This window comes from Brienomyrus brachyistius, chromosome 13, assembly GCF_023856365.1.
Source record: "Brienomyrus brachyistius isolate T26 chromosome 13, BBRACH_0.4, whole genome shotgun sequence".
In the NCBI taxonomy this organism is placed as follows: domain Eukaryota; kingdom Metazoa; phylum Chordata; class Actinopteri; order Osteoglossiformes; family Mormyridae; genus Brienomyrus; species Brienomyrus brachyistius.
Window position 1 is genome coordinate 26,344,583 of NC_064545.1, and position 24,734 is coordinate 26,369,316.

General features: G+C 43.0%; 1 long non-coding RNA gene across 1 annotated transcript; it reads left to right on the forward strand.

Moving 5' to 3' along the window:
• Nucleotides 1–2,621: 2,621 nt before the first annotated feature.
• Nucleotides 2,622–11,843, forward strand: LOC125706861 (uncharacterized). The gene is made up of 3 exons (XR_007382084.1): nt 2,622–2,659; nt 9,617–9,715; nt 10,112–11,843. It is a non-coding gene; the product is annotated as an uncharacterized LOC125706861 (long non-coding RNA).
• Nucleotides 11,844–24,734: the final 12,891 nt, after the last annotated feature.

A 24,734-nucleotide genomic window follows, 5' to 3' on the forward strand; every position in this document is an offset into this window, starting at 1 on the left:
TTACTCGTTGCAAATGGAAAATTCTGGAAATACTGAATATGTCAAAAGCTTGAGTACACTTGTTTGAAACCATAAACCTGTATACATTTATTTGTGAATAGAAGTGGAAGTCAAAGACTAATAAATCAATATTTTAAATGTATTTTAGTCATATGCCATATATTTGTAAGAGGCAGAAAGAGTGAATTCATACATTCAGTATTTATCTTTCCTAATGTAAAGCATGGAGGAGACAATGTCATGATGTGACATTGCTCTGCTGGTCTCAGAGTTGCTGATCTATGCTAAATCTCAAGTGCTATGAATATGCCAACATAGGCATGCCATTTCATAAAGACTACAGGTGATTAGGCAGTCCATTTTTCAGCAAGATAATGATCCATGAAATACCTGTAACTGTGCCAGAACTATCCGGTGAAAAAGGAAAGTGAAGGACATCTCAAACTGATGACCTTGCGCAGCCAATCTCCAGCCATCATTCACATATAACTTATATAGGTAGTTGTAGATCATATTTATAATTATTTAACCTACGTATAAAATTTACTAGCAGAATGAAGTGTAGAAACAAATATATAAATGATATCCATCTTCAATCCTCCATCTATCAAGTGTGGTGCATGTAATAATAATAATACTCATCATCATTTTATTAATCTACTTGGGGAAATTGTCTTGTATGTCTCCCTCAACTTGCTTTTTGTAGAGTAAGTTGTCTGCGAAGGGCTGCCACCTGTAGCGGCGCCCAGGGAGCTTATTAGGGTCTTGCTTTGTTATGGGTCATGTTTAAGGTCAACTCATGCCTAGTTGAGTCCTTGAAATCATGTATTTTTGCACTGTACTGTTTGCTTCACGTGCGTGTGAGAGTGAATGGTGTGTGAATGTGCCCTGCGATGGGCTGGCCCCCCATCCTGGGTTGTTTCCTGCCTCGTGCCCATTGCTTCCGGGATAGGCTCCGGACCTCCCGCGACCCAGTAGGATAAGCGGTTTGGAAAATGAATGGATGGATGGATGTAAGTGTAAGTCCCAGTGAGACTCTAGTCATTCCCAAGAAAAAAAGCAAAGGCAGGGACATCCTGGAGAGAATGCAAGTCCAATGCAAATAATTTTTAAATTCCAAATTATTGTTCTTTTATGTTACGTTAGGGGTTAGGGTTGGGGTTTATAAGACGTTTCATTATATATCATTAATACACACGGTTAGGGCTAGGGGAAAGGGTTAGGGCTAGGTTAGGTTATAGGGCAAAAAAAACCCTATGGGACCCCCGTCCCATTTGATTTGGGGGTGTGGCAGGGGGCGTGGTCAGGGTGTGGCCTGACCCCAACACATGCGAAGGAAGTCTCCATCTCACTCCGTTTCCGAGATATTAAAAAAAACATAACTTTTTTCTATTTTTGATGCGAGTTTCTTCACTTGACTCTACTCATCAAGGCGGATCTGAGGAACTTTGTTTCTAGTCTCTACGACATTCCTAGGCCGTTTTGATGCTAACATGCTAGCATGCTAAGTTTTGAGATAACTACAGATTCTGAATCTGGGAGGCACAGTACTACTAGATCCAAAGATTCAGCCTGATCTGAGCATGTCAAGGCATTTTACATGCTAACAGGCTAGCATGCTAACTTTTGAAATAGCTAAAATGCTTGTAGCTTTTTTTGTACATTTCCTATTTTGACGCTAGTTGCATTGCTTGACTCTACTCATTAAGACGGATCTGAACTTTGTTTCTAGTGTCGACGACATTCCTAGGCTGAGTTACGCCCACTTCCGGTTTTGATGCTAACATGATTGTAGTTTTTTCTGTACATTGCCTGTTTTGATGCTAGTTTTATTTCTTTACTCTACTCATCAACTCTGATCTGAGGAACTTTGTTTCTAGTGTCGACGACATTCCTAGGGTGAGTTACGCCCACTTCCGGTTTTGATGCTAATATGCTAACATGATTGTAGTTTTTTCTGTACTTTGCCTATTTTGACGATAGTTTCATCACCTGATTCTACTCATCAACTCTGATCTGAGGAACTTTGTTTCTAGTGTCGACGACATTCCTAGGCTGAGTTACGCCCACTTCCGGTTTTGATGCTAACATGATTGTAGTTTTTTCTGTACTTTGTCTATTTTGACGCTAGTTTCATCACCTGATTCTACTCATCAACTCTGATCTGAGGAACTTTGTTTCTAGTGTCGACGACATTCCTAGGCTGAGTTACGCCCACTTCCGGTGTTGATGCTAGTATGCTAACATGATTGTAGTTTTTTCTGTACATTGCCTATTTTGATGCTAGTTTTATGTCTTTACTCATCAACTCTGATCTGAGGAACTTTGTTTCTAGTGTCGACGACATTCCTAGGCGGAGATATGCCCACTTCCGGTTATCTTACTGCTGATTTCCTGGAGCTGCTAGATTCCCTCAACCTACAACAACATGTTGATGTCCCCACACATTCCAGGTGTCACACACTTGACTTGGTGTCAAGTGAGGCCAAGCACAGAGCCCTGTGGGACACCACAGGTGACGTTGTGGATGTGAGATTTTCATGTGGATGTGACATGTTCATGTCTTCTGAATCAGAGATTGTATGCAACCCAATCACATCAGTGTTGCAGTGTTGCAAACCGCACAGTAGCGGGAAAACTTCATGGAAGTAGAAGCAAGGTGTGTTCCGTGAAAAAAGGAATAGTTATATTACGATTCTTATTTGGTTAATTTCTTAAATACCAGTGATGGTTTTAGCTCCTGGTTGATGAGGAACAAGGTGGGTTTTGAAGGTTGATTTGTAAATGTATATATGTTTAATATTTCTGTTGTAAGGTGTTTTGCCGAGTAAAATGGACTACGTTTTTGCTCACTACAAGGTGCTAAAGAGCACGGATAAATTAAGCGTGTTAAAGGGTTATAATTTACAAGCTGCTTTGTTTTATTTGTCATGTAAGGTCACGGACAATTTGATAATGATTTACTTTAGTTTATTTCGTGATTCAAAGGTGTTTAAAAGCATTGTTAAAATGGTTTAATTGAATATACGTGTAAAAGATAATCTATGTAGAAAACGTTAACAAAAGGATATTAGAACTTAAAGGAAAGAATTCATTTATGTTTTGGAATAAGGAAAGGTGTTAAAGGTAACTTGCTGTCTGAGCTACTAATAGTGATTATTTTCTGTACACTTTATAGCTCTTACGGTGAGTTCACAAGGCAAGGTTAAATAAAGGATTGTGAACCATCAGTTTGAGAGACCATCATTTCAACCGGGGACGCTACAGTAAGAGCTTGACCCAAGCTGAGCAGAGCTTCACCACAAGAGGATAAAGAGCTCAACCACGTTCAGCGCCGCCGTCCCAGTGAAAGCCACTTCTAGGTTTCAGCTCCACGGCTTCAAAAAAGGTCTTCTGGGATCCGATGGTCATCTGCATCACCACGCTTATAGCATGGAAACGTCTGAAAAGGAATCAGAGAACACAAGGGACCTCCAGGTCGACGAGGAAAAGGCACGTCCATGCTCCACTCGGCAAAGGAGGCCCACAGAAAAGATGCAAGCTTATCTGGAGGAGGAGGCTCAAAGAAAGGAAAAACGGCTTCTCAAAGCTTATGATGAATGGAAAAAACAAGTATGTGCAACACGAGAGCAATTAAAAGGAGACATAACAAACAGTGAAATTGCTTCACTCATGGACATTTTAGAGAGTGAAAAGGATAATGTCATAAGGTTGTATATAGAAATTAGGGAAATTATCACTCCCTCCAGTGATACTAGACGACTCATAGATGCTTGTGAAGCAGTCACTAGAGACATTATCAAGGTTGCACTAGAAAGGCTCTCGGGCATAGAAGACTATGATAGTGATAAAGTGAAGCTACGTCTCCGCGAGCTTTTCCATCCAGAGTACGCTCAATCCATCTACAGTTCCTCTCTCCCACGATCCAGTAAGTACTCTACTGCCAGTAAGTCATGCTCTGCAAGCTCAGTAATAGCTGGAAAGAGGGCAGAAGCTGCCGCAGAATTAGCAGCCAAAGAAGTAGAGTATGAAGTGCTACTAGAAGAGGAAAAACAAAAGGAGAAGATTCAACTCCTAGAGGAAAGGCAAAATAAGGAGCTTGAAATACAGAAACGTGAGTTACAGAGATTAAAGGCTGAAAAGGAAGTAAAGGCTGCACGAGCCAGATTAATGACTTATGACCGGGAAATCAAAGGTGAGAAGAGTGTTCATTCTGTTGACCATAGCAGAAGGGATCAGAAGCCCCCCGCAGTTTCCACTTATGTTCAAGCTCCTACAAATAATGTAGTCTCCACCCCACCTCCTCAAGCAGACGTCATTTATTTAACTCAAGCAGTACAAGACAGTATCTCCATGAACAGGCTGCCAATACTAGAGCCATTCATGTTCAAAGGTGACCCACTACAGTTCATTGAGTGGAAAGCTTCATTTACATTGACAAGAAGAACATCTCATCTGCTGACAAACTATACTACTTAAAGAAATATGTGGGAGGTGCAGCGCGACAAACACTTGATGGCATCTTCTACAGGAATGACAGCGAAGCGTATAAGGATGCATGGGAACGCCTCAATCAAAGGTATGGACATCCATTTATTGTTCAGAAAGCGTTTAGAGAAAAGCTGTCAAAATGGCCAAAGATACAAACAAATGACTCTAAAGGATTTAGGGCATTTGCTGATTTCATTCAAACATGCCATGAGGCGATGCCTTACATTGAAGGCCTAAACATTCTCAACGATTGTGAGGAGAACCAGAAACTTGTTCAAAAGTTACCAAATTGGGCTGCTGCAAGGTGGAATCGTCAAGCTACTCAGTTTATGAGAGATAATGGAAAATTTCCTGGTTTAAAGCACTTTGCTGAGTTCATGTCTTCTGAATCAGAGATTGTATGCAACCCAATCACATCATTCCAGGCTCTCCATTCTACAGACTTCACCACAGCCACTGCAAGGAACTTACAAAGGGAAAAATGGCCTACCTCAAGTGTCCTCCACACGCAGGTGTTAACAGAGACAGAAAATGCAAAACAAAGATTGAATGTTAAACTACCATGCATGCTCTGTCAAGACAATGGACACAAACTTCATGTTTGCCCACGGTTTAAGGTCCAGTCACTTGAAGAGAGAAGGAAACACATAAAGGACAAAAGGCTCTGTTATGGTTGTCTCAAACCAGGACACAGTGCAAAGGCATGTCGTTACAGACTTGTGTGTGAAATGTGCAAGAAAAAACACCCTACCTGTCTGCACGACTTCAACTACGACAAGAAAAATTCAACTACAGACTCAATTCAGATCAACACAGAGCAGACTGCAACTACCCTGTCTCTCAATGTTGAAAACAATGAACAATGTGTCAGGACTTCCATGATTGTACCAGTATGGGTCTCTTCAGAGCAACTTCCAGGTACAGAGAAGCTTGTTTATGCACTCTTAGATACTCAGAGTGACACAGTGTTCATAGACCAAGATGTGTCCAATGATCTCAAGGCAAAGTCCACTCCAATAAGATTAAGGCTCACTACAATGCTGGGTAAAGATGCTGTTGTACCAAGCAAACGTGTTTCAGGTCTCAAGGTGAGAGGCTACAACTCCACGGAAACAATTGAACTCCCTCCAGCTTACACCAAAGACTGTATACCAGTTAACCGCTCTCACATTCCTACTTGTGAAACAGCAAAACGATGGAATCATCTCAAGGAGATAGTGAATGAGATTCCCCTGCATCTAGGATGTGAAGTTGGCCTTTTAATGGGCTACAATTGCTCAAAGGCTCTGGCTCCGAGGCAGGTAATATTAGGAGAGGAAAATGAACCCTATGCAGTCCGCACAGCATTGGGCTGAAGTATTGTTGGCCCCACATCATCTCACAATGACTCCTTCAGCACTGTGTTTCACAGAATAACAGTAAAAGAGCTCCCCCTAGTGACTCCAGCTGATGCACTTAAGGTTCTCGAGTCAGTCTTCAAGGATGACGTCAAGGACAACAGGTCAGTGTCTCAAGACGACATTCTCTTTCTAAAGACATTAAAGGAAGGAATTTATAAAAATACTGAAGGATATTACGAAATGCCACTTCCATTTAAAGAACGACCACTCTTACCGGACAACAAGCAAATGGCCATTGGGCGACTTCAAAGTCTCAAAAACAAACTGTCAAAGGACCAAAGGCATAAGGAGCAGTTTATGAATGAAGTCCTAGAAAGAGGAGAAGCAGAGGAAGTGGAAAGTGAAGCAAAGGAAGGAGAAAGGTGGTATATTCCCCACCACGGGATATATCATCCCCAGAAACCAGACAAACTGAGGGTAGTCTTCGATGCCTCAGCTAAGTACAAAGGTACCAGTCTGAACGACCATCTGCTGTCTGGCCCAGATTTGCTAAATAATCTAAATGGAGTTCTCATCAGATTTAGACTGCATGAAGTTGCATTGTTGTGCGACATTGAGAAAATGTTCCACCAATTTTTTGTGCATGAATCAGATAGAGACTATTTAAGATTTTTATGGTGGAAAAATGGCAACATGAACACAGAGCCCCAAGAATTCTGAATGAAGGTTCACCTCTTCGGCGCTTCATCATCACCAGGTTGTGCAAATTACGGTTTAAAGTATCTTGCCAAAGAAAATGAGACACAGTTCCCCCTTGCATCTCAGTTCATAATGAAAGATTTTAATGTGGACGATAAGGTGACAAGCACTGCAAGCATCAAAGAAGCTGTTCAGCTCGCCCAAGATGCTCAGACAATCTGCGCATCAGGTGGCCTCAGACTGCACAAGTTTGTAAGCAACGACCAAACTGTGTTAAACAGCATCCCACCATCTGAACGTGCTCCTTCACAGCAGGCATGTGATCTGACACTCAATGACTCTAAACTTGAAAGAGCGCTAGGCATTCACTGGCATATTGAATCAGACACACTCAGATTTCTCTTTCGACCCAACGAACAACCTGCTACACGGCGTGGCATCCTATCTACTGTCGCATCTCTTTACGACCCACTGGGATTCGTCTCCCCCTTTGTGCTCACAGGCAAACGGGTGCTTCAGGAAACCTGCAAACAAGGCTCAGGCTGGGATGACCCCCTCTCCAGTGAATTAAGGCCAGTGTGGGACAATTGGAACAGTGACTTAAGGAACTTAGAGAAAATCACAATTCCACGCTGTTATGTTCCTACAGACTTTGGGCAAATAGTGAAAAGAGAGTTGCATCATTTTTCTGATGCCAGCTCACATGGCTATGGCCAGTGTTCTTATTTTAAACATATAAACCAAGATGATAAAGTGCATTGTGCTTTAGTTACAGCAAAGACTAGAGTGGCTCCTATCAAGATAACAACAATCCCACGTCTTGAACTGACAGCTGCGGTTGTCTCCATTAATGCAAGTAACATGTTAAGGGACGAGCTTGGATTGACACAGAGTGAAGAGTACTTCTGGACTGACTCAAAGGTAGTTTTAGGCTACATTAATAATGAAGCACGTCGGTTTCACACATTTGTCTCCAACAGAATTCAAAAGATAAGGACTAACAGCTTCCCTCAGCAGTGGAGATATGTGCCTTCTGACCAGAATCCTGCAGACATCGCCTCCAGAGGTTCCAGTGTGGGTGAGCTTATAACATCAGTCTGATTCAAAGGGCCACAGTTTCTGTGGGAGAAGGAAGTTCCTCCAGCTTCAGGAATTGGCGAAAACATACTACTCGGGGATCCAGAAGTCAAAAGGGTACATACACTGAACACCCTCAAAGCAGAGAAGAAAGGTTTATCAGAGAGGTTAACAAAATTTTCATCATGGTACAAGGCCACTCAAGCCCTAGCTCGCCTCATTCGCTGTGCTAAGAGAGAGAAAACAACAAGCCACAGTACTGTACAAGAAAGACAAAACGCACAACATGTTATTCTGAAAGACATACAAGCCAGGGAGTATGCAGTGGAGATAAAGTTGCTTAAAAATGGAAAGGAACTCCCCTACAAAAGCAAACTGTATCAAATGGATACCTTTCTTGATAGTGATGGACTCAAGGTGGGAGGAAGACTTAAAGATGCTTCATTCTCCTCTATATTGAAACACCCAGTGATAATTCCAAAGGGTAACCATGTCACTCAGCTAATAATCAGCCATTTCCACAGTAAAGTGCAGCACCAAGGAAAGGGACTGACAATCAATGAAATCAGATCAAATGGATTTTGGATTCCAAGCATCAACAAAGCTGTAAGAAACTTTATACAGAAATGTGTAAGGTGTCGCAGACTCAGAAGGGGTACTGAGGAACAGAAAATGGCTGATCTCCCAGTCCAGCGTTTAGATCCAGCTCCACCATTCACATTCTGTGGAATGGACTGTTTTGGCCCTTTTCTAACTAAGAAAGCTCGTAAGGTGAACAAGCATTATGGACTTATTTTTACGTGCTTTTGCTGCAGAGCAGTGCACATGGAAATGTTAGACGACATGACCACGGACGCCTTTATAAATGCCCTCCGCTGTTTCATAGCCATCAGAGGAGCTGTCAGTGAGATAAGGTGTGATCAAGGAAGTAACTTTGTTGGCGCAAAAAATGAGCTGCAAGAAGCATTGAAACAAATGGACTGTGATCGCATTACTGTGTTTCTTGCTGAGAAACAATGCGACTTCAAAATGCACGCTCCTCATTCAAGCCACACAGGAGGTGTGTGGGAAAGGCAAATCAGGACTGTCCGAAATGTTCTGCGCTCAACAGTTTCTCTTTCATCAGGCAGAATGGACGACGCATCATTAAGGACATTCTTTTATGAGGCAATGGCGATTGTCAACAGCAGGCCTCTTACAGTGGACAACTTAAGTGATCCAAACAGTCCCGAGCCATTAACACCCAATCACCTGCTAATGATGAAGTCAAGGTCATCCATGCCCCCGCCAGGTAGATTCATTAAAGAGGACATTTATGCACAGAAAAGGTGGCGGCAGGTGCAGTATTTATCAGAACAGTTTTGGTCACGTTGGAAAAAGGAGTATCTGTCTAACATCACAACAAGACAGAAATGGCACTCTCCAAGGAGAAACTTGAAGGTTGGAGATGTTGTGATGGAGAAAATGGATGACTTGCCACGCAATGAATGGAGATTAGCACGTGTAATGGACACAACAACTGACAAAGATGGACTTGTAAGAAAGGTAAAGCTTCGTTTTGGAGAAAGGAAGATGGACAAAGGACAATGTTACAGTAAACCTTCTGTAGTGGAACGCCCAGTGCAGAAACTGGTTTTGCTATTGGAGACTGTTTAATTACATTCTGAAGTTTAAGGTTTATTCTGTCATGTAAACTGTGTTTTCATACAATGTAATGTTTACAGGTCAACGGTTACAGGTCATTTCTTCATTAGGAAATCATTATCACTCCGTTTGGTTCCCATTTGAGCTCTAATGATTTGGTGGGAGTGTAAATGACCGTATTAATATTTCGTTTATTACATTTATTGGTTACAAATGTTATTCCTTGTTTAACTGTATAAGACGAGTGATGCCTTTTATTGTGAAAGAACGGCTTTTATTTTGAAGGAACATAGAGCAACAAGCTGCCATAAACCAGTGTTGCAAACCGCACAGTAGCGGGAAAACTTCATGGAAGTCGAAGCAAGGTGTGTTCCGTGAAAAAGGAATAGTTATATTACGATTCTTTTTTGGTTAATTTCTTAAATACCAGTGATGGTTTTAGCTCCTGGTTGATGAGGAACAAGGTGGGTTTTGAAGGTTGATTTGTAAATGTATATATGTTTAATATTTCTGTTGTAAGGTGTTTTGCCGAGTAAAATGGACTACGTTTTTGCTCACTACAAGGTGCTAAAGAGCACGGATAAATTAAGCGTGTTAAAGGGTTATAATTTACAAGCTGCTTTGTTTTATTTGTCATGTAAGGTCACGGACAATTTGATAATGATTTACTTTAGTTTATTTCGTGATTCGAAGGTGTTTAAAAGCAAGTGTGACGGTGCGTCACGACGTAACGTGGCTGCGTATAGCAGGGCAGTGGAGTTGGCGGGAGAGAGAGAGGGGGAAAGGAGGTTTTATTTGGTTCGTTCGGGTGATGTAGAGTAAGTAGGGAGAATTCCTTAATGTAGTCAACCGGTACACAGGACCAGATTAGTCTGAAGGCAGGTTCGAGCCACGTTGGTGCTCCGGAGAAGGGAAATTGCTGTGTGTTACCAGAACGACAGACGAGAGCTGCTCCCGGTGCCGCGCAGAGGGAACCGGAGCTTGGAGGAATCGCGGTAGCTTCCCTGCTATACAGAGACGACTCATCAGCTCCAGCACCAAGGACGACGCAGGTGATATTTAATAAAGTTTATTTCGGCGAATGTACATCAGGGTGATCAGCAACTTGGCCAAGAAGTAGAAGAATTCTGCTAACGTGACGGACACTAAGCGGAGTTTTAAAAGATCGCTGCTGCACACCCCATTTTCTGCGCACGCTACCACCTGGCAGGGCAGGCCCGCTATGTTCTAACTGCATGCCCGGATGCCTGATTTCTCTGGCGGTCATTTTTGGAAGTAAATGTACTGAACAGACTTTCGCATGGGAGTGTTGATGTTATCGGACGGATTATTACAATGTGCCAGTGGTATAAAGTGCTAAATGAATAAGGTTCATTTCTGTTATGAGGTTGTTGTGCATGTTTAATATGAATGTGTCCTGTTGTAAGGTTACTACGAACGTGTTATATGAAGGGTACAAAATATCCCGTCGGAGGTAAACGGGAGTTCTTGCTTGAAGCCTCCACCGTTAGACACTGAGCGCTCAGTAGGGTGACTGGGGCTGGGGTTTCATTAATAGAGGGGAGTTAGGTGGTTGGTGAAACTCAATTTGGTAATTGCAGTCCTTTGTTTTATGTGAGCTTTGGTTCTTTCCATCTAATAATTTAGTAATCTTACAGAGAATAAACTGCCTATGTGTTCAATTTACCCTATCCTGGTGTACAGTGGTTACCCTGCTTCTATTATTTAGGCTCTCTCCGGAGTAGGGGCGTCTCACCTGCTACTGCTGGGTACTTCGGTCGGGGGGTGGGGGTACGGTGTGGGTACTTAAACATCACGCTATCCCCAACAGTACTACACTCCAGGTTGGCACCGTGACGCTGATAGGGAAGTCCTGGAGCCTTAGCCGATCTGCTCACATAGTGCATGTAGCAGACTAGGGAGGCGATTGGTGAGGGTACAGGGACCTAGATCCTGCTGTACCTTCTCCGTCCGGAGGATTGGGCAGCCTAGACCCCTACTACGCAGGCTGTGGCCCAGTCTGTTACACATTGTTAAAATGGTTTAATTGAATATACGTGTAAAAGATAATCTATGTAGAAAACGTTAACAAAAGGATATTAGAACTTAAAGGAAAGAATTCATTTATGTTTTGGAATAAGGAAAGGTGTTAAAGGTAACTTGCTGTCTGAGCTACTAATGGTGATTATTTTCTGTACACTTTATAGCTCTTACGGTGAGTTCACAAGGCAAGGTTAAATAAAGGATTGTGAACCATCAGTTTGAGAGACCGTCATTTCAACCGGGGACGCTACATTCTGTACATTGCCTATTTTGACGCTAATTTCTTCACTTGATTCCACTCATCAAGCCGGATCTGAGGAACTTTGTTTCTAATCTCTAGGGTATTCCTAGGCTGTGAGATGCCGACTTCCTGTTTTGATGCTAATATGCTAGCATGATTGTAGTTTTTTGTACATTGCCTGTTTTGATGCTAGTTTTATGTCTTTACTCATCATGTCTAATCTGAGGAACTTTGTTTCTAGTGTCGACGACATTCCTAGGCTGAGTTACGCCCACTTCCGGTTTTGATGCTAACATGATTGTAGTTTTTTTTTTACATTGCCTGTTTTGACGCTCGTTGCATCACTTGGCTCTACTCATCAAGCCGGATCTGAGGAACTTTGTTTCTAATCTCTAGGGTATTCCTAGGCTGGTGGGATGCCGACTTCTGGTTTTGATGCTAATATGCTAACATGCTAAGTTTTGAGATTACTCCATATTCTGAATCTGGGTGTTGCTATATGCCTAGATCAAGCCTTTCAGCCTGATCTGAGCATGCCAAGGCATTTTACATGCTAACAGGCTAGCATGCTAACTTTTGAAATAATTAAAATGCTTGTAGCTTTTTTATACAGTGCCTATTTTGACGCTAGTTTCATCACCTGATTCTACTCAACTCTGATCTGAGGAACTTTGTTTCTGGTGTCGACGACATTCCTAGGCTGTGTTACGCCCACTTCCGGTTTTGATGCTAATATGCCAACATGATTGTAATTTTTTTGTGCATTGCCTGTTTTGATGCTAGTTTTGTCTTTACTCTACTCATCAAGCCGGATCTGAGTAACTTTGTTTCTAATCTCTAGGGTATTCCTAGGCTATGAGATGCTGACTTCTGGTTTTGATGCCAATATGCTAGCATGATTGTAGTTTTTTTGTACATTGCCTGTTTTGATGCTAGTTTAATGTCTTTACTCATCAGCTCTGATCTGAGGAACTTTGTTTCTGGTGTCGACGACATTCCTAGGGTGAGATACGCCCACTTCCGGTTTTGTTGCTAATATGCTAACATGATTGTAGTTTTTTTGTGCATTGCCTGTTTTGATGCGAGTTTAATGTCTTTACTCATCAGCTTTGATCTGAGTAACTTTGTTTCTAGTGTCGACGACATTCCTAGGCTGTGTTACGCCCACTTCCGGTTATCTCACTGCTGATTTCCTGGAGCTGCTAGATTCCCTCAACCTACAACAACATGTTGATGTCCCCACACATTCCAGAGTTCACACACTTGACTTGGTCATTTCAAACTTCGCCCCCATCAGTAATCTACAGGTATATGATCTTGGCATCTCGGACCATAAAGTAGTGTCAATGGAGCTGCCCTTTCTCTCCCCCCCCATATCAAACCAAAACGTCAGATCCATTTCAGAAATCTGAAGACCATCAATGCAGATGCCCTGGCCCTGGACCTTAAATTTCTCTCCTCTGAACCTGTCAGCAGTGCAACAGCAGAGGTGCAACATGCACATCAATTTCTTCAGACAAAAAGTTGATAATATCCGTTCATACCTCTCCATCACGAATATGTTGCCTCCTCCAACTGTCGACCTACTACCTGAGAAGGTCCAGCCACTTTGCTCCTTCTCTGCTACCACACGGGAAGAGGTGGAGAACGTCATCAGGAAAATGAAACCATCTACCAGTTCCCTGGACCCTTTCCCTTCAGCCCTGCTAAAGGTCAACATCTCTGCCGTCTCTCCACTCATCACCAGGATCATAAACCAATCCCTCCTGACTGGCCATATTCCTTCTACTTTAAAAACTGCTGTCATCAGACCTCTATTGAAAAAACCCACCATGGACTCTGAAGTTCTCTCTAACTATGGGCCCATCTCCAATCTGCCATGCCTCTCTAAAGTTCTGGAAAAAAACAGTTGCAGCACAACTTCATGATCACCTCAAACTGAATAACCTGTTTGAAAAATTTCAGTCCGGTTTCCGCCCTGGCCATAGCACAGAAACAGCCCTGGTCAGGGTCACCAATGATCTTCTGATGACGGCAGATACTGGTTCCCCTTCTATACTCATCCTCCTTGACCTGACAGCTGCTTTTGACACAATAGACCATAACATCCTCTTTCACCGCCTGCAATGCACCATGGGACTCTCAGGAACTGTTCATAACTGGTTCACGTCATACCTAACTGGCAGAACCGAACATGTCACCCTTGGCAGCGCAAAATCTCACATCCACAACGTCGCCTGCGGTGTCCCACAGGGCTCTGTGCTTGGCCTCACTTGACACCAAGTCAAGTGTGTGACCCCTGGAATGTGTGGGGACATCAACATGTTGTTGTAGGTTGAGGGAATCTAGCAGCTCCAGGAAATCAGCAGTGAGATAACCGGAAGTGGTCTTTACTCTACTCAACTCTGATCTGAGGATCTTTGTTTCTAGTGTCGACGACATTCCTAGGCTGTGAGATGCCGACTTCTGGTTTTGATGCTAATATGCTAGCATGATTGTAGTTTTTTGTACATTGCCGGTTTTGATGCTAGTTTTATGTCTTTACTCATCAACTCTGATCTGAGGAACTTTGTTTCTAGTGTCGACGACATTCCTAGGCTGTGTTACGCCCACTTCCTGTTTTGATGCTAACATGATTGTAGTTTTTTCTGTACATTGCCGGTTTTGATGCTAGTTTAATGTCTTTACTCATCAGCTCTGATCTGAGGAACTTTGTTTCTGGTGTCGACGACATTCCTAGGCTGTGAGATGCCGACTTCTGGTTTTGATGCTAATATGCTAGCATGATTGTAGTTTTTTGTACATTGCCTGTTTTGATGCTAGTTTAATGTCTTTACTCTACTCATCTACTCTGATCTGAGGAACTTTGTTTCTAGTGTGGACGACATTCCTAGTGTGAGTTACGCCCACTTCCGGTTTTGTTGCTAATATGCTAACATGATTGTAGTTTTTTTGTGCATTGCCTGTTTTGATGCTAGTTTAATGTCTTTACTCATCAACTCTGATCTGAGGAACTTTGTTTCTGGTGTCGACGACATTCCTAGGGTGAGTTACGCCCACTTCCGGTTTTGTTGCTAATATGATTGTAGTTTTTTTGTGCATTGCCTGTTTTGATGCTAGTTTTGTCTTTACTCTACTCATCAAGCCGGATATGAGTAACTTTGTTTCTAATCTCTAGGGTATTCCTAGGCTATGAGATGCCGACTTCTGGTTTTGATGCCAATATGCCAGCATGATTGTAGTTTTTTGTACATTGCCTGTTTTGATGCTAGTTTTGTCTTTACTCTACTCATCAACTCTGATCTAAGGATCTTTGTTTCTAGTGTCGATGACATTCCTAGGCTGTGAGATGCCGACTTCTGGTTTTGATGCTAATATGCTAGCATGATTGTAGTTTTTCTGTACATTGCCTGTTTTGATGCTAGTTTAATGTCTTTACTCATCAGCTCTGATCTGAGGAACTTTGTTTCTGGTGTCGACGACATTCCTAGGGTGAGATACGCCCACTTCCGGTTTTGTTGCTAATATGCTAACATGATTGTAGTTTTTTTGTGCATTGCCTGTTTTGATGCGAGTTTAATGTCTTTACTCATCAGCTTTGATCTGAGTAACTTTGTTTCTAGTGTCGACGACATTCCTAGGCTGTGTTACGCCCACTTCCGGTTATCTCACTGCTGATTTCCTGGAGCTGCTAGATTCCCTCAACCTACAACAACATGTTGATGTCCCCACACATTCCAGAGTTCACACACTTGACTTGGTCATTTCAAACTTCGCCCCCATCAGTAATCTACAGGTATATGATCTTGGCATCTCGGACCATAAAGTAGTGTCAATGGAGCTGCCCTTTCTCTCCCCCCCATATCAAACCAAAACGTCAGATCCATTTCAGAAATCTGAAGACCATCAATGCAGATGCCCTGGCCCTGGACCTTAAATTTCTCTCCTCTGAACCTGTCAGCAGTGCAACAGCAGAGGTGCAACATGCACATCAATTTCTTCAGACAAAAAGTTGATAATATCCGTTCATACCTCTCCATCACGAATATGTTGCCTCCTCCAACTGTCGACCTACTACCTGAGAAGGTCCAGCCACTTTGCTCCTTCTCTGCTACCACACGGGAAGAGGTGGAGAACGTCATCAGGAAAATGAAACCATCTACCAGTTCCCTGGACCCTTTCCCTTCAGCCCTGCTAAAGGTCAACATCTCTGCCGTCTCTCCACTCATCACCAGGATCATAAACCAATCCCTCCTGACTGGCCATATTCCTTCTACTTTAAAAACTGCTGTCATCAGACCTCTATTGAAAAAACCCACCATGGACTCTGAAGTTCTCTCTAACTATGGGCCCATCTCCAATCTGCCATGCCTCTCTAAAGTTCTGGAAAAAAACAGTTGCAGCACAACTTCATGATCACCTCAAACTGAATAACCTGTTTGAAAAATTTCAGTCCGGTTTCCGCCCTGGCCATAGCACAGAAACAGCCCTGGTCAGGGTCACCAATGATCTTCTGATGACGGCAGATACTGGTTCCCCTTCTATACTCATCCTCCTTGACCTGACAGCTGCTTTTGACACAATAGACCATAACATCCTCTTTCACCGCCTGCAATGCACCATGGGACTCTCAGGAACTGTTCATAACTGGTTCACGTCATACCTAACTGGCAGAACCGAACATGTCACCCTTGGCAGCGCAAAATCTCACATCCACAACGTCGCCTGCGGTGTCCCACAGGGCTCTGTGCTTGGCCTCACTTGACACCAAGTCAAGTGTGTGACCCCTGGAATGTGTGGGGACATCAACATGTTGTTGTAGGTTGAGGGAATCTAGCAGCTCCAGGAAATCAGCAGTGAGATAACCGGAAGTGGTCTTTACTCTACTCAACTCTGATCTGAGGATCTTTGTTTCTAGTGTCGACGACATTCCTAGGCTGTGAGATGCCGACTTCTGGTTTTGATGCTAATATGCTAGCATGATTGTAGTTTTTTGTACATTGCCGGTTTTGATGCTAGTTTTATGTCTTTACTCATCAACTCTGATCTGAGGAACTTTGTTTCTAGTGTCGACGACATTCCTAGGCTGTGTTACGCCCACTTCCTGTTTTGATGCTAACATGATTGTAGTTTTTTCTGTACATTGCCGGTTTTGATGCTAGTTTAATGTCTTTACTCATCAGCTCTGATCTGAGGAACTTTGTTTCTGGTGTCGACGACATTCCTAGGCTGTGAGATGCCGACTTCTGGTTTTGATGCTAATATGCTAGCATGATTGTAGTTTTTTGTACATTGCCTGTTTTGATGCTAGTTTAATGTCTTTACTCTACTCATCTACTCTGATCTGAGGAACTTTGTTTCTAGTGTGGACGACATTCCTAGTGTGAGTTACGCCCACTTCCGGTTTTGTTGCTAATATGCTAACATGATTGTAGTTTTTTTGTGCATTGCCTGTTTTGATGCTAGTTTAATGTCTTTACTCATCAACTCTGATCTGAGGAACTTTGTTTCTGGTGTCGACGACATTCCTAGGGTGAGTTACGCCCACTTCCGGTTTTGTTGCTAATATGATTGTAGTTTTTTTGTGCATTGCCTGTTTTGATGCTAGTTTTGTCTTTACTCTACTCATCAAGCCGGATATGAGTAACTTTGTTTCTAATCTCTAGGGTATTCCTAGGCTATGAGATGCCGACTTCTGGTTTTGATGCCAATATGCCAGCATGATTGTAGTTTTTTGTACATTGCCTGTTTTGATGCTAGTTTTGTCTTTACTCTACTCATCAACTCTGATCTAAGGATCTTTGTTTCTAGTGTCGATGACATTCCTAGGCTGTGAGATGCCGACTTCTGGTTTTGATGCTAATATGCTAGCATGATTGTAGTTTTTCTGTACATTGCCTGTTTTGATGCTAGTTTAATGTCTTTACTCATCAGCTCTGATCTGAGGAACTTTGTTTCTGGTGTCGACGACATTCCTAGGGTGAGATACGCCCACTTCCGGTTTTGTTGCTAATATGCTAACATGATTGTAGTTTTTTTGTGCATTGCCTGTTTTGATGCGAGTTTAATGTCTTTACTCATCAGCTTTGATCTGAGTAACTTTGTTTCTAGTGTCGACGACATTCCTAGGCTGTGTTACGCCCACTTCCGGTTATCTCACTGCTGATTTCCTGGAGCTGCTAGATTCCCTCAACCTACAACAACATGTTGATGTCCCCACACATTCCAGAGTTCACACACTTGACTTGGTCATTTCAAACTTCGCCCCCATCAGTAATCTACAGGTATATGATCTTGGCATCTCGGACCATAAAGTAGTGTCAATGGAGCTGCCCTTTCTCTCCCCCCCATATCAAACCAAAACGTCAGATCCATTTCAGAAATCTGAAGACCATCAATGCAGATGCCCTGGCCCTGGACCTTAAATTTCTCTCCTCTGAACCTGTCAGCAGTGCAACAGCAGAGGTGCAACATGCACATCAATTTCTTCAGACAAAAAGTTGATAATATCCGTTCATACCTCTCCATCACGAATATGTTGCCTCCTCCAACTGTCGACCTACTACCTGAGAAGGTCCAGCCACTTTGCTCCTTCTCTGCTACCACACGGGAAGAGGTGGAGAACGTCATCAGGAAAATGAAACCATCTACCAGTTCCCTGGACCCTTTCCCTTCAGCCCTGCTAAAGGTCAACATCTCTGCCGTCTCTCCACTCATCACCAGGATCATAAACCAATCCCTCCTGACTGGCCATATTCCTTCTACTTTAAAAACTGCTGTCATCAGACCTCTATTGAAAAAACCCACCATGGACTCTGAAGTTCTCTCTAACTATGGGCCCATCTCCAATCTGCCATGCCTCTCTAAAGTTCTGGAAAAAAACAGTTGCAGCACAACTTCATGATCACCTCAAACTGAATAACCTGTTTGAAAAATTTCAGTCCGGTTTCCGCCCTGGCCATAGCACAGAAACAGCCCTGGTCAGGGTCACCAATGATCTTCTGATGACGGCAGATACTGGTTCCCCTTCTATACTCATCCTCCTTGACCTGACAGCTGCTTTTGACACAATAGACCATAACATCCTCTTTCACCGCCTGCAATGCACCATGGGACTCTCAGGAACTGTTCATAACTGGTTCACGTCATACCTAACTGGCAGAACCGAACATGTCACCCTTGGCAGCGCAAAATCTCACATCCACAACGTCGCCTGCGGTGTCCCACAGGGCTCTGTGCTTGGCCTCACTTGACACCAAGTCAAGTGTGTGACCCCTGGAATGTGTGGGGACATCAACATGTTGTTGTAGGTTGAGGGAATCTAGCAGCTCCAGGAAATCAGCAGTGAGATAACCGGAAGTGGTCTTTACTCTACTCAACTCTGATCTGAGGATCTTTGTTTCTAGTGTCGACGACATTCCTAGGCTGTGAGATGCCGACTTCTGGTTTTGATGCTAATATGCTAGCATGATTGTAGTTTTTTGTACATTGCCGGTTTTGATGCTAGTTTTATGTCTTTACTCATCAACTCTGATCTGAGGAACTTTGTTTCTAGTGTCGACGACATTCCTAGGCTGTGTTACGCCCACTTCCTGTTTTGATGCTAACATGATTGTAGTTTTTTCTGTACATTGCCGGTTTTGATGCTAGTTTAATGTCTTTACTCATCAGCTCTGATCTGAGGAACTTTGTTTCTGGTGTCGACGACATTCCTAGGCTGTGAGATGCCGACTTCTGGTTTTGATGCTAATATGCTAGCATGATTGTAGTTTTTTGTACATTGCCTGTTTTGATGCTAGTTTAATGTCTTTACTCTACTCATCTACTCTGATCTGAGGAACTTTGTTTCTAGTGTGGACGACATTCCTAGTGTGAGTTACGCCCACTTCCGGTTTTGTTGCTAATATGCTAACATGATTGTAGTTTTTTTGTGCATTGCCTGTTTTGATGCTAGTTTAATGTCTTTACTCATCAACTCTGATCTGAGGAACTTTGTTTCTGGTGTCGACGACATTCCTAGGGTGAGTTACGCCCACTTCCGGTTTTGTTGCTAATATGATTGTAGTTTTTTTGTGCATTGCCTGTTTTGATGCTAGTTTTGTCTTTACTCTACTCATCAAGCCGGATATGAGTAACTTTGTTTCTAATCTCTAGGGTATTCCTAGGCTATGAGATGCCGACTTCTGGTTTTGATGCCAATATGCCAGCATGATTGTAGTTTTTTGTACATTGCCTGTTTTGATGCTAGTTTTGTCTTTACTCTACTCATCAACTCTGATCTAAGGATCTTTGTTTCTAGTGTCGATGACATTCCTAGGCTGTGAGATGCCGACTTCTGGTTTTGATGCTAATATGCTAGCATGATTGTAGTTTTTCTGTACATTGCCTGTTTTGATGCTAGTTTAATGTCTTTACTCATCAGCTCTGATCTGAGGAACTTTGTTTCTGGTGTCGACGACATTCCTAGGGTGAGATACGCCCACTTCCGGTTTTGTTGCTAATATGCTAACATGATTGTAGTTTTTTTGTGCATTGCCTGTTTTGATGCGAGTTTAATGTCTTTACTCATCAGCTTTGATCTGAGTAACTTTGTTTCTAGTGTCGACGACATTCCTAGGCTGTGTTACGCCCACTTCCGGTTATCTCACTGCTGATTTCCTGGAGCTGCTAGATTCCCTCAACCTACAACAACATGTTGATGTCCCCACACATTCCAGAGTTCACACACTTGACTTGGTCATTTCAAACTTCGCCCCCATCAGTAATCTACAGGTATATGATCTTGGCATCTCGGACCATAAAGTAGTGTCAATGGAGCTGCCCTTTCTCTCCCCCCCATATCAAACCAAAACGTCAGATCCATTTCAGAAATCTGAAGACCATCAATGCAGATGCCCTGGCCCTGGACCTTAAATTTCTCTCCTCTGAACCTGTCAGCAGTGCAACAGCAGAGGTGCAACATGCACATCAATTTCTTCAGACAAAAAGTTGATAATATCCGTTCATACCTCTCCATCACGAATATGTTGCCTCCTCCAACTGTCGACCTACTACCTGAGAAGGTCCAGCCACTTTGCTCCTTCTCTGCTACCACACGGGAAGAGGTGGAGAACGTCATCAGGAAAATGAAACCATCTACCAGTTCCCTGGACCCTTTCCCTTCAGCCCTGCTAAAGGTCAACATCTCTGCCGTCTCTCCACTCATCACCAGGATCATAAACCAATCCCTCCTGACTGGCCATATTCCTTCTACTTTAAAAACTGCTGTCATCAGACCTCTATTGAAAAAACCCACCATGGACTCTGAAGTTCTCTCTAACTATGGGCCCATCTCCAATCTGCCATGCCTCTCTAAAGTTCTGGAAAAAAACAGTTGCAGCACAACTTCATGATCACCTCAAACTGAATAACCTGTTTGAAAAATTTCAGTCCGGTTTCCGCCCTGGCCATAGCACAGAAACAGCCCTGGTCAGGGTCACCAATGATCTTCTGATGACGGCAGATACTGGTTCCCCTTCTATACTCATCCTCCTTGACCTGACAGCTGCTTTTGACACAATAGACCATAACATCCTCTTTCACCGCCTGCAATGCACCATGGGACTCTCAGGAACTGTTCATAACTGGTTCACGTCATACCTAACTGGCAGAACCGAACATGTCACCCTTGGCAGCGCAAAATCTCACATCCACAACGTCGCCTGCGGTGTCCCACAGGGCTCTGTGCTTGGCCTCACTTGACACCAAGTCAAGTGTGTGACCCCTGGAATGTGTGGGGACATCAACATGTTGTTGTAGGTTGAGGGAATCTAGCAGCTCCAGGAAATCAGCAGTGAGATAACCGGAAGTGGTCTTTACTCTACTCAACTCTGATCTGAGGATCTTTGTTTCTAGTGTCGACGACATTCCTAGGCTGTGAGATGCCGACTTCTGGTTTTGATGCTAATATGCTAGCATGATTGTAGTTTTTTGTACATTGCCGGTTTTGATGCTAGTTTTATGTCTTTACTCATCAACTCTGATCTGAGGAACTTTGTTTCTAGTGTCGACGACATTCCTAGGCTGTGTTACGCCCACTTCCTGTTTTGATGCTAACATGATTGTAGTTTTTTCTGTACATTGCCGGTTTTGATGCTAGTTTAATGTCTTTACTCATCAGCTCTGATCTGAGGAACTTTGTTTCTGGTGTCGACGACATTCCTAGGCTGTGAGATGCCGACTTCTGGTTTTGATGCTAATATGCTAGCATGATTGTAGTTTTTTGTACATTGCCTGTTTTGATGCTAGTTTAATGTCTTTACTCTACTCATCTACTCTGATCTGAGGAACTTTGTTTCTAGTGTGGACGACATTCCTAGTGTGAGTTACGCCCACTTCCGGTTTTGTTGCTAATATGCTAACATGATTGTAGTTTTTTTGTGCATTGCCTGTTTTGATGCTAGTTTAATGTCTTTACTCATCAACTCTGATCTGAGGAACTTTGTTTCTGGTGTCGACGACATTCCTAGGGTGAGTTACGCCCACTTCCGGTTTTGTTGCTAATATGATTGTAGTTTTTTTGTGCATTGCCTGTTTTGATGCTAGTTTTGTCTTTACTCTACTCATCAAGCCGGATATGAGTAACTTTGTTTCTAATCTCTAGGGTATTCCTAGGCTATGAGATGCCGACTTCTGGTTTTGATGCCAATATGCCAGCATGATTGTAGTTTTTTGTACATTGCCTGTTTTGATGCTAGTTTTGTCTTTACTCTACTCATCAACTCTGATCTAAGGATCTTTGTTTCTAGTGTCGATGACATTCCTAGGCTGTGAGATGCCGACTTCTGGTTTTGATGCTAATATGCTAGCATGATTGTAGTTTTTCTGTACATTGCCTGTTTTGATGCTAGTTTAATGTCTTTACTCATCAGCTCTGATCTGAGGAACTTTGTTTCTGGTGTCGACGACATTCCTAGGGTGAGATACGCCCACTTCCGGTTTTGTTGCTAATATGCTAACATGATTGTAGTTTTTTTGTGCATTGCCTGTTTTGATGCGAGTTTAATGTCTTTACTCATCAGCTTTGATCTGAGTAACTTTGTTTCTAGTGTCGACGACATTCCTAGGCTGTGTTACGCCCACTTCCGGTTATCTCACTGCTGATTTCCTGGAGCTGCTAGATTCCCTCAACCTACAACAACATGTTGATGTCCCCACACATTCCAGAGTTCACACACTTGACTTGGTCATTTCAAACTTCGCCCCCATCAGTAATCTACAGGTATATGATCTTGGCATCTCGGACCATAAAGTAGTGTCAATGGAGCTGCCCTTTCTCTCCCCCCCATATCAAACCAAAACGTCAGATCCATTTCAGAAATCTGAAGACCATCAATGCAGATGCCCTGGCCCTGGACCTTAAATTTCTCTCCTCTGAACCTGTCAGCAGTGCAACAGCAGAGGTGCAACATGCACATCAATTTCTTCAGACAAAAAGTTGATAATATCCGTTCATACCTCTCCATCACGAATATGTTGCCTCCTCCAACTGTCGACCTACTACCTGAGAAGGTCCAGCCACTTTGCTCCTTCTCTGCTACCACACGGGAAGAGGTGGAGAACGTCATCAGGAAAATGAAACCATCTACCAGTTCCCTGGACCCTTTCCCTTCAGCCCTGCTAAAGGTCAACATCTCTGCCGTCTCTCCACTCATCACCAGGATCATAAACCAATCCCTCCTGACTGGCCATATTCCTTCTACTTTAAAAACTGCTGTCATCAGACCTCTATTGAAAAAACCCACCATGGACTCTGAAGTTCTCTCTAACTATGGGCCCATCTCCAATCTGCCATGCCTCTCTAAAGTTCTGGAAAAAAACAGTTGCAGCACAACTTCATGATCACCTCAAACTGAATAACCTGTTTGAAAAATTTCAGTCCGGTTTCCGCCCTGGCCATAGCACAGAAACAGCCCTGGTCAGGGTCACCAATGATCTTCTGATGACGGCAGATACTGGTTCCCCTTCTATACTCATCCTCCTTGACCTGACAGCTGCTTTTGACACAATAGACCATAACATCCTCTTTCACCGCCTGCAATGCACCATGGGACTCTCAGGAACTGTTCATAACTGGTTCACGTCATACCTAACTGGCAGAACTGAACATGTCACCCTTGGCAGCGCAAAATCTCACATCCACAACGTCGCCTGCGGTGTCCCACAGGGCTCTGTGCTTGGCCTCACTTGACACCAAGTCAAGTGTGTGACCCCTGGAATGTGTGGGGACATCAACATGTTGTTGTAGGTTGAGGGAATCTAGCAGCTCCAGGAAATCAGCAGTGAGATAACCGGAAGTGGTCTTTACTCTACTCAACTCTGATCTGAGGATCTTTGTTTCTAGTGTCGACGACATTCCTAGGCTGTGAGATGCCGACTTCTGGTTTTGATGCTAATATGCTAGCATGATTGTAGTTTTTTGTACATTGCCGGTTTTGATGCTAGTTTTATGTCTTTACTCATCAACTCTGATCTGAGGAACTTTGTTTCTAGTGTCGACGACATTCCTAGGCTGTGTTACGCCCACTTCCTGTTTTGATGCTAACATGATTGTAGTTTTTTCTGTACATTGCCGGTTTTGATGCTAGTTTAATGTCTTTACTCATCAGCTCTGATCTGAGGAACTTTGTTTCTGGTGTCGACGACATTCCTAGGCTGTGAGATGCCGACTTCTGGTTTTGATGCTAATATGCTAGCATGATTGTAGTTTTTTGTACATTGCCTGTTTTGATGCTAGTTTAATGTCTTTACTCTACTCATCTACTCTGATCTGAGGAACTTTGTTTCTAGTGTGGACGACATTCCTAGTGTGAGTTACGCCCACTTCCGGTTTTGTTGCTAATATGCTAACATGATTGTAGTTTTTTTGTGCATTGCCTGTTTTGATGCTAGTTTAATGTCTTTACTCATCAACTCTGATCTGAGGAACTTTGTTTCTGGTGTCGACGACATTCCTAGGGTGAGTTACGCCCACTTCCGGTTTTGTTGCTAATATGATTGTAGTTTTTTTGTGCATTGCCTGTTTTGATGCTAGTTTTGTCTTTACTCTACTCATCAAGCCGGATATGAGTAACTTTGTTTCTAATCTCTAGGGTATTCCTAGGCTATGAGATGCCGACTTCTGGTTTTGATGCCAATATGCCAGCATGATTGTAGTTTTT